Source organism: Schistocerca nitens, chromosome 1, assembly GCF_023898315.1.
Source record: "Schistocerca nitens isolate TAMUIC-IGC-003100 chromosome 1, iqSchNite1.1, whole genome shotgun sequence".
Classification (NCBI taxonomy): Eukaryota; Metazoa; Arthropoda; class Insecta; order Orthoptera; family Acrididae; genus Schistocerca; species Schistocerca nitens.
Window position 1 is genome coordinate 946,369,722 of NC_064614.1, and position 10,571 is coordinate 946,380,292.

Consider the following 10,571-nt stretch of genomic DNA (forward strand, 5'->3'; position numbering starts at 1 on the left):
ATCGTATTTACCCGCCGACACCCGGCGAGCGACTTTCAAGTAAAATGTCTCGCCCGTACGGGAACATACATAATGGATGTACGAATACAGGTTGTAGGCACATGGCTGACGTCATACTGAAGCCTGGCTCTCACCATGAGTCGTGGTCGGATAGCCTAATGATAAGGCGATCGCTCGTGATAAGCGGGAAATCCGCCTTCTAGTCCGGGTCCGGCACAAATTTTCATTATCGTCCCATTATAAAGCTGATGGTTGCCCATAGCCGCAATGGCGAATACGTTTCACATATTTCGAAACGGCTGTAATCTACGCACTGCCTGTTCCTATGGACATGCATGCATGCCCAAAGGAACGTTGCATCGTAATTCGGAATAACACACACACGCTGGAATGTCGTGTATATTGATACTATTGCTGCTACGATTGCAGGTAGGTGACTCTTAGAGCTGGTAGTACGTACCAAAACAAGAAAAAATGTCCAGGAAATATGTCCTCTAAAATGCATACTTTAAGAGCTACGAGCACCTCTTCAATAGAAGTGTTTCACATTATCGTAGATGAACAATTGCTCATACCTCTTTAGGCATGCGATTTAGAGTCCACGTTCACAGAACACTTTTTCTTATTTTGGCTCATACTACCATTTCTGAAAGTGGTCTATCCTATAGTCCTAGCAACAACAGTACCGGTACATGTATTTCACTGTTAGTTGCTTATAACTAGCAACTCGGTGGTTATTATTGTAATTATTATTGTGTTATTAGATGTATTGAGTATTAAATAGAAATTAGCATATTTTCAGCTAACCTTCCACGTAATTTAATTGTGTATTCGCCCATAATTTACATTATTCACATAGCGCCGGCCACTAACCAAATAGCCCCACTGAAATGCACTTTCGCCCATGTGGAAGTCAAATCGAATAACAGCATAACACAAATGTTTGACAATAGTTTACAACCACCTTTCACCAATTGGATAGGCATACCCACAGAAGTAATACTACATTTCTAAAACGCAAATTTAGTTAATAATTTTCCGGAAAAAAATTGATGTAAATGGAAATTATTCTTATAGCCCAGCTGTACTCTATTAAGCGAAACTGAGTTGGGTATTGTATGTGGTAGGTTTTGTACTCTAGAGTGCGTGGCGTGAATATAAGCTGTTTCTCCCGAAAACGTCGTTTTAGGCACTATTTATAATAATAAAATGGCAGGGAAGAACTTATTGGTAGTTAAAAGGCTTTTCGTGTTCGATGTTTTCTGTGCTATAACTACCGTCCTGTCAAAGTATACCGTTTCACCTCTATTACAGTATGATGATTTAGCAAAAGCGCATCGTTCCTCGTACAATTTGTCATAGTTACATGTCAAATAATGGCGTTTGCAGTTACAGCCTTTAGACATTGTATACCATATAACTTAGGCCCCTCTGTAGTGGCGAAACTGTTCAATGGTTGGTAGTGGTGTAAACAACAGTAACAAAAGTAGCAGGTTCGTATTTAGCTATTTACAATTTTTTGACCTCTTGTTTTCTAAGAGATCGTTGAACATTTTTATTAATTTTATAGAAGTATTATCTGCAATAGTCGATGTTATTTATTGTAAATAATATATTTGCTGCAATTCTTGCTGCGTAGGACAATGACTGAAACGCTTCCCCAGCGGCTAGAAATATTAACGTAACTGCGTCTATGTCAGAGAGTAAACAGAAGTTACATCCTGGAAGCTAATGCTATTTGAAACTTTGTGTAAAAGATACATACCTATTTTGTATTTATGGACTGTCTCATGTCTGTATCTTTCTGTTAAATATCTTTCTCAGTGATAGTGACTAGCTTTGAGAAAATCTCCTCTTTCATTTGAAAGAAATTAAGAAACGAATCTCGAGCTTGAACTCTATGTGACGAAGTACCTTACTTCAAAGTGATGTAGTCAATACAAAATACAGAACATGGATGTTACGAATGCGAAAACTGACATTAGTTACTGTACTTTAACTATATTTAATTTGAAACGAAAATGTGATGGAGATTCAACTGCGTTCAAAAATGGTTCAAATGGCTCTGAGCACTATGCGAGTTAACTTCTGAGGTCATCAGTCGCCTAGAACGTAGATCTAATTAAACCGAACTAACCTAAGGATATCACACACATCCATGCCCGAGGCAGGATTCGAACCTGCAACCGTAGCGGTCGCTCGGTTCCAGACTGTAGCGCCAAGAACCGCACGGCCACTCCGACCGGCTCAACTGAGTTACGAATAACTTTTATCAGCATGCATCTCAGATCATTGCGCAGCATACGTAGTGTTTCTCTGCTAGCATTTCACTGTTCAAGCCATCGACAAGGCCAGAATCTTATTCGAAGTTCTCCCAAAGTAATTCGACGATCGCTAGCAGAGTTAAGGACACTATTCTATGAACGTCCATTTTCGTAAACAAATTGTGTAATTCGTGTGCTAGAGGCAGCCGACAACTGCTATTTGAGAGTGCTATGGTCGCAAATCGCTTTCTGCGAGGTGAAGCAAGTCATTTCAAAGCGTGTTTCAACCATGATGGAAAACTCGTCCGGCGTGCTTTGCGATGAGAAACACGTACAATGTGCTTTAGCGCACGTGTGGAGTAATGCTCGACTTGGGGGTAAACCGTTTCGAATCCTGCTGATGGAAAATTTTAACTTGCAGTATTCGGCCGGCAAGAGGAGAGGAGTTGGTGGCGTGAAGTTCTGATCAATCTTTGCACCAGTGTCCTCTATCACAGTCCGAAATTCCATACTTCTCTGCAGTATGTCGTGAAGTAACAGCATGTGATATTATTGATGGCGATCCGCCCACCGGATGCGATCGTTAAATTTGCCACTCCCCTCGGCGCTAGTCGAGGGGAGTAGGCTAAGTGCCTACACCGGGTTGCATCCTCTCCCTTTTCTCCATCCATAACAACATTACACTGTACATACACTCATCACAGCCTTCCACACGAGAGGGGTACACATTTGATAACTCATAACAGGTCGGAGAAAGGCAATAAATACCCACCTCCACTAGGACGGTGTTGCAGAGCTCCTGTATCTGCTCCATAAAGCTCATTCCGTATGGGCGTATCCTGATTAGTAGTCAACGACGTGGTACCGCACCCAACCCCTTTCTGAAATCTAGGAAGACGGACTCTACCCGTTCACCGTCATCAGTCGTTTGTGAGATTTCGTGTATGCATGAAGCACGCTATATTTCGCACGAACTATTTTTCCTGTTGAGCCTTGACGGCTGGCGCTAGGGTGTTCTACTTGCATCGATGGTATCGATATTCGGCTGTCTTGCTATCTGACTGCTCCCCCCGGCTGTTTTCCGTGTGAACGTGTGACGAGAGAGACACCGGTCGGCGTTCAACGAGCCAACGTGTGTTGAAAACAAGCCTGCGTCCCTAACCGAGGTGCATGGGCTTCGCCGTGCTCGCCGCCCTTGTCTTTTGTCGCGCCGGATGTACGGTGCCGATCACTGGGCACCTTGACGTTCAAAATTGTGGTGGGTTCGTAGTCTCACGCTGAACAGCTTCCCAGCTGGTAAATTGCAAGCTCCAAGTTACGTATGACTTTTATTCTGTGTTTAACTAAGAAGATTGTTGAAACTTATTGTGGCATGGGTAGCTGCCGGAGATGGATCTGAACTTGGTTCCACAGTGGCTATTTTAAGGAAGCTGATGTTCCTCATTTAATTTCTCATCATCTGTGGAGTTGTTTTAAGTGGTTTTCATGAGAATTTTAACTTGTTTTAGGACATATTGACCGCTTTAGGACTGATTGCGGTTGTGGACGGGCCCGGCAGCCGTAGAGTTAATGGTTTAATCATTTGTCACGGCAGGATTTGGTATGTTTATTTAATGTTGAAAGTGCCTTAAGGCAACTGGAAGTGATTTCTAAGATTCCAGCTAATTTACTGGGAGACGGGTAATGTTAGAGTATTGCTCCATAAGAATTTGGGGGAATGCTTATTATATATTCTAGTATGGCTGTGATTTGACCTGGTTTTAATTGCAATCTATTTGTGCTCCAGACCATTTGATAAGTCTGCTCGTTTCCTGGCGTCGGTGCGGTTATGGATTCTTGTCAGGACCGCTCACTGTGAGGCCGGTCGGACTATATACAAATACACTCCTGGAAATTGAAATAAGAACACCGTGAATTCATTGTCCCAGGAAGGGGAAACTTTATTGACACATTCCTGGGGTCAGATACATCACATGATCACACTGACAGAACCACAGGCACATAGACACAGGCAACAGAGCATGGACAATGTCGGCACTAGTACAGTGTATATCCACCTTTCGCAGCAATGCAGGCTGCTATTCTCCCATGGAGACGATCGTAGAGATGCTGGATGTAGTCCTGTGGAACGGCTTGCCATGCCATTTCCACCTGGCGCCTCAGTTGGACCAGCGTTCGTGCTGGACGTGCAGACCGCGTGAGACGACGCTTCATCCAGTCCCAAACATGCTCAATGGGGGACAGATCCGGAGATCTTGCTGGCCAGGGTAGTTGACTTACACCTTCTAGAGCACGTTGGGTGGCACGGGATAGATGCGGACGTGCATTGTCCTGTTGGAACAGCAAGTTCCCTTGACGGTCTAGGAATGGTAGAACGATGGGTTCGATGACGCTTTGGATGTACCGTGCACTATTCAGTGTCCCCTCGACGATCACCAGTGGTGTACAGCCAGTGTAGGAGATCGCTCCCCACACCATGATGGCGGGTGTTGGCCCTGTGTGCCTCGGTCGTATGCAGTCCTGATTGTGGCGCTCACCTGCACGGCGCCAAACACGCATACGACCATCATTGGCACCAAGGCAGAAGCGACTATCATCGCTGAAGACGACACGTCTCCATTCGTCCCTCCATTCACGCCTGTCGCGACACCACTGGAGGCGGGCTGCACGATGTTGGGGCGTGAGCGGAAGACGGCCTAACGGTGTGCGGGACCGTAGCCCAGCTTCATGGAGACGGTTGCGAATGGTCCTCGCCGATACCCCAGGAGCAACAGTGTCCCTAATTTGCTGGGAAGTGGCGGTGCGGTCCCCTACGGCACTGCGTAGGATCCTACGGTCTTGGCGTGCATCCGTGCGTCGCTGCGGTCCGGTCCCAGGTCGACGGGCACGTGCACCTTCCGCCGACCACTGGCGACAACATCGATGTACTGTGGAGACCTCACGCCCCACGTGTTAGAGCAATTCGGCGGTACGTCCACCCGGCCTCCCGCATTCCCACTATACGCCCTCGCTCAAAGTCCGTCAACTGCACATACGGTTCACGTCCACGCTGTCGCGGCATGCTACCAGTGTTAAAGACTGCGATGGAGCTCCGTATGCCACGGCAAACTGGCTGACACTGACGGCGGCGGTGCACAAATGCTGCGCAGCTAGCGCCATTCGACGGCCAACACCGCGGTTCCTGGTGTGTCCGCTGTGCCGTGCGTGTGAACATTGCTTGTACAGCCCTCTCGCAGTGTCCGGAGCAAGTATGGTGGGTCTGACACACCGGTGTCAATGTGTTCTTTTTTCCATTTCCAGGAGTGTATATATACCGCCTCTTAGTGAGCCTGTGCACAAGCCGTGGGGAGTGAAGGCTCGTTTTTCCTGGCGGCCGTAGCGTTATTGCTTCCAAATACTACTGTGGGCCTTAACGCTGTTCTCTAAAGTTAAGTGCAATTTGGGAATCATTCTGAGTCATCATGTCCGTTAGTTAAGTGAGGCCACTTGGTTAATATTAGCGTTTCTGTAGGTCATTTTACTGGTTATTACTAGCCATTCTTATTTAACACTTATGTTTATCATTTGTATATCTTTAATGAACGTGCAACTTGTTATTTTTCCTATGTACCAGTTTTGCGACCTTGGTTGGCCCACTTTGCGTTTTTAGTATAAACATGTTTCACTGTGGACCTTTATGTGGGCAATTATTCAAAAACAGCCTTAATCGGATTTATTCTTATTATACCGCCAATTGGTTTCAACCCGATGTAGGGGTCATCTTCTGGGCGTTTACACCATTGGTCGACTGCTGGTGGTGTCACTCCTATCTACAGAACGGTAGTTATGGATCAAGACTACCGAAATAAAGGGATTGATACACGAAATTAAAATTAAAGAATGAGTACTCCTTTTGCAACATTAAAACTGCCTAAAATGTCACATCTGCCGTTCTGTAGACAGGAGTGACACCACCAGGACTTGACCAATGGTGTAAACGCCCAGAAGAAGACCCCTACGTCGGGTTGAAACCGGTTGGCGGTATAATAATAATACATGCAATTAAGACTGTTTTTGAATAAATAATTAATCATACTAATCACTGCTGCATCTCCACAACCATGTTGTCCAAAAATTTATGTGGGCAGTTCAGTTTTATTAAGCTTTCAGATCTTTGTTTTTTAATGAAGTTGTGGTATTATGTGGCTGGGTAACTTTGGGTTGGAAGTGTATACTGTTGTGGCGTAACAAGCTAGCTACGCCACACTGAGAAGTAGCCGGAAGGGCACGCGTCAACTATCGCCGTCTTGCGTTAAGTCTGAAACAGGATACGTAATGAAAGCTATAAAGAAAAGAACGGAGCTTCTCGTATAAACTTTTATTCACTTCTGCGGTACATTGCTCTTGATAATACAAGTGAGACTCTCTCCAGATATGGTTAATGCGCCTTGCTAGGTCGTAGCCATGGACTTAGCCGAAGGCTATTCTACCTGTCTCTCGGCAAATGAGAGAAAGGCTTCGTACGTGTAGTCGCTAGCAATGTCGTCCGTACAACTGGGGCGAGTGCTAGTAAGTCTCTCGAGACCTGCCTTGTGGTGGCGCTCGGTCTGCGATCCTGACAGTGGCGACACGCGGGTCCGACATGTACTAATGGACCGCGGCCGATTTAAGCTACCACCTAGCAAGTGTGGTGTCTGGCGGTGACACCACATATAGTGTTACTAGTCTTTTGAGACATGGTTAAACAAGATCGATTGTTTGATTATTCACCGTGCCTACTATCTATGATTTTGGTTGCGGACGCAAAATTTGATTCTTATTCGTGTTTATGTAATTCAATTAAAGTGAAATTTGTATATTGCATCATTAAGAGGGTAAATGTCCGAATTGAAGTTTATAATAAAGTCTGTTTTGAGTCAAATTAAAATTGTAAAAGAATCACAAGCTTGTCCATCACCAGTGATCCCGGGCTTCCTATTTCCTTGAAATAACTGTGGTGAGATTGTAGTTTTTGATTTTCTAAAGAATCGAGTAGTACCACGGTTGACTTGTATTAGGGATAACTATGTACATATTTGGAACAAATTGTCTTTGTAAGACTTCCAGAAAACGTGTTAAACGCGAAGGGCGACCTGCTCCCGACCCCTATATTGCTAGTTCCGTGAGAGAAACAGGAAGTTACGGACCGCTCGCGTAAGTAGCCGCGAGTCGAGCTCCCACTTAAGTGAACGTAGCATCGTTTGCATACAGAGAGATTCTGTGCGGCAGATAGTGCTGCCCGCTCCTACACGATAGAAATTCCTTGGCAGAATCAAGGACCAGAAGCTGTTTGCGCCGCGCCAGACATGCATCATGATCTTTGCCTCAATGGAGTATTATCGACGTCGTCCAACACTATTGTATCAGAAATGACGTAAATCTGAAGATGTGACATTTTAGGCAGTTTTAATGATGCAGTTGGAGTATTCATTCTTTAATTTTAATTTGCTAACAGAACCTCTTTCGTCTACCATTCCCTTTATTTCGGTAGCCTTACGAGGATGGATCAAAAGTAATGCTTCGTCTCTCATAGGAAATTTTAATACTGAAGATATAACAGCGGAACTGTTACAGATAATAGCTGAACTATTGTCCTCTACATAGCCTCGCTGGGTAGCTGCGTCGTCTGAGACGCCTTGTCACGGTCCGTGCGGCTCCCCCTGTCGGAGGTTCGAATCCTCCCTCGGACATGGGTGTTTGGTTGTCCATAGTTTAAGTTAGATTAAGTAGTGTGTAGGCTTAGGGACCGATGACCTTAGCAGTTTGGTCCCATAAGACCTTACCACAAATTTCCTCCACACAACACAACCGTTCAACATAGTCCTCATTCATTTGGACATATTTGCATCATCGTTCAACTGAGGCATCAAAAGCAATTTGCTAAAGGATATTTTCAGCTTCTAGACCCTAATTACACAGCAGTACCTATCGCAGGAAGTCGTTCCTGAAAGTATTTGTATGGAGTGTAGCCATGTATGGAAGTGAAACGTGGACGATAAATAGTTCAGCCAGGAAGAGAATAGAAGCTTTCGAAATGTGGTACTACAGAGGAATACTGGAGATTAGATGGGTAGATCACATAACTAATGAGGAGCTATTGAACAGAATTGGGGAGAAGAGGAGCTTGTGGCACAACTTGACTAGAAGAAGGGATCGGTTGGTAGGACATGTTCTGAGACATCGAGGGATCACAAATTTAGCATTGGAGGGCAACGTGGAGGGTAAAAATAGTAGAGAGAGACCAAGAGATGAATACACTAAGCAGATTCAGAAGGATGTAGGCTGCAGTAGGTACTGGGAAATGAAGAAGCTTGCACAGGATAGAGTAGCATGGAGAGCTGCATCAAACCAGTCTCAGGACTGAAGACCACAACAACAACCTATCGCTATAAGCTAACAGCAGTTAACTAAATGCGTTTTTTTTTGTTTCTTTTGTGGTGGGCATAAAGTACCCCCCTCCCCCCTTGTTAGTGCACATCATGTAAAAAGCGTTGGTATTGCTACCACTAACAGCTAGATGCGAATGGCAAGCCATTCGTCAGCAAACGAAGAGTGGGAATGTCAAATTTTCTAAGTTGCATGTTTTCGCAAAAAGCTTTTTCATTGCTGTTGTATTCTCAGTACTCTGTTGCATGTTACCAGACTTGTTTAAAATGCCAAACCATGGGAAAGTGTTCCAAATATATATTAGTTGGTGGTGCTTGGTCTGTGTGCGAAGCAGTTCTTCCCTCCGGAGCTCGAAGTGCAGTGTGTGAAAGACTCCTGCGTTTAACCTGGGATGGTTTGAGGGGATAACATACAAGTTTCTGAGCTTCGATTTGATTTGATTTGAAAGATGCTGTTGGAACATTATCAATGCAGGGGAGTAAGAGCTCCATATGCAGTATGGTCTAAGTGTCCCACACTCATCCGTCACAAAAAGCTATTAACTGTTCTTAATGTGAATAAGAGGAAAAACCATCGCTGACGTATGCCGTTACGTACTTCTTATAGAAGACCAGCTATGTTCGTCACTTACAAAAGCGGAAAACCTGATGGCGATGTTGCCATTTCTTAGTTAGCAGCACAGGGAGTTCTTTGCAACATCTGAACCAAAGAGTGTTGTATGTGAAAGAAACAGAAATCAATTCTGAAAGATTTTTCTTGAATTTAGTTTTTCTATTCTCTTTTAAAAAATATGAAAGATATTATAAATCATTTTTGTTGACTGCAGCTCCACTACTTACAACTGCTGTATTTCTGTTCCTGTATTACCACAAAAAAGGGCAGCGTCTAAGTATTAATTATGCTTGAAACATAAACTGTCTTATCGCCACTTGGAACCAATTAGTTCCCTACTATACCGCCTAGAGCGTTCTTAATAAATTGATTTATTTTGTAATATGTGTTTTTATCTTTTTGCGTGGATGAAGTTAGCAGCAAACTCTGTGGTATCAAAATATCCTGTCCATCTTTGGAAACCTATAAGTTGTTTACAAAAAAAGATCTATTGTTTTTTGCTGCTTCTGACAAAGGTGAGATTTAGCATTTTCACTCCACTGAAGTCATAACACGCTGAATTCTCTAACCAAATTCATTTGGCCTACATATCTGCTGCTCTTATAACAAAACGTCGGCATAGGGTAACATAATTATTAAGATACTAGTTATGATAACGGGTTTTATTGAAGACTAAAGCGAAATTCATAATCGATGGTAAACTCTCTACAACGCTGAAAACGGAAAGAATAGAAAAAAAAAATGCTTCAAATGGCTCTGAGCACTATGGGACTTAACATCTGTGGTCATCAGTCCCCTAGAACTTAGAACTACTTATACCTAACTAACCTAAGGACATCACACACATCCATGCCCGAGGCAGGATTCGAACCTGCGACCGTAGCGGTCACGCGGATCCAGACTGAAGTGCCTAGAACCGCACGGCCACACCGGCCGGCTCACAGAATAGAAAAATTTTGTTTGAATATATATTTGCTCGAGGATGTAACTGCATTCAAATACATCAAACATTATTTAGAGGGCAGTGTATTGCGGCTTCTTACTTTATCCTTTGTGTCGTTTTTTCACGTTTAAGGTCCAAATAACATTCTAAACTATTTTCTTCCTCAACATTTGACTTTCTCACTGCTCATACAATTTTCACAAAAAAAGATTTTATCTTTTTAAATTCTTATTTATGGATACTATAGCCTTTTTCTTTTTCCAGGTATCGTGAAATGTAAATAGCTTATGCTTTCAGGTATTTGATTTCTTTTGTCGGAGAACACTCGTAGGAAATAGACCAAGTCC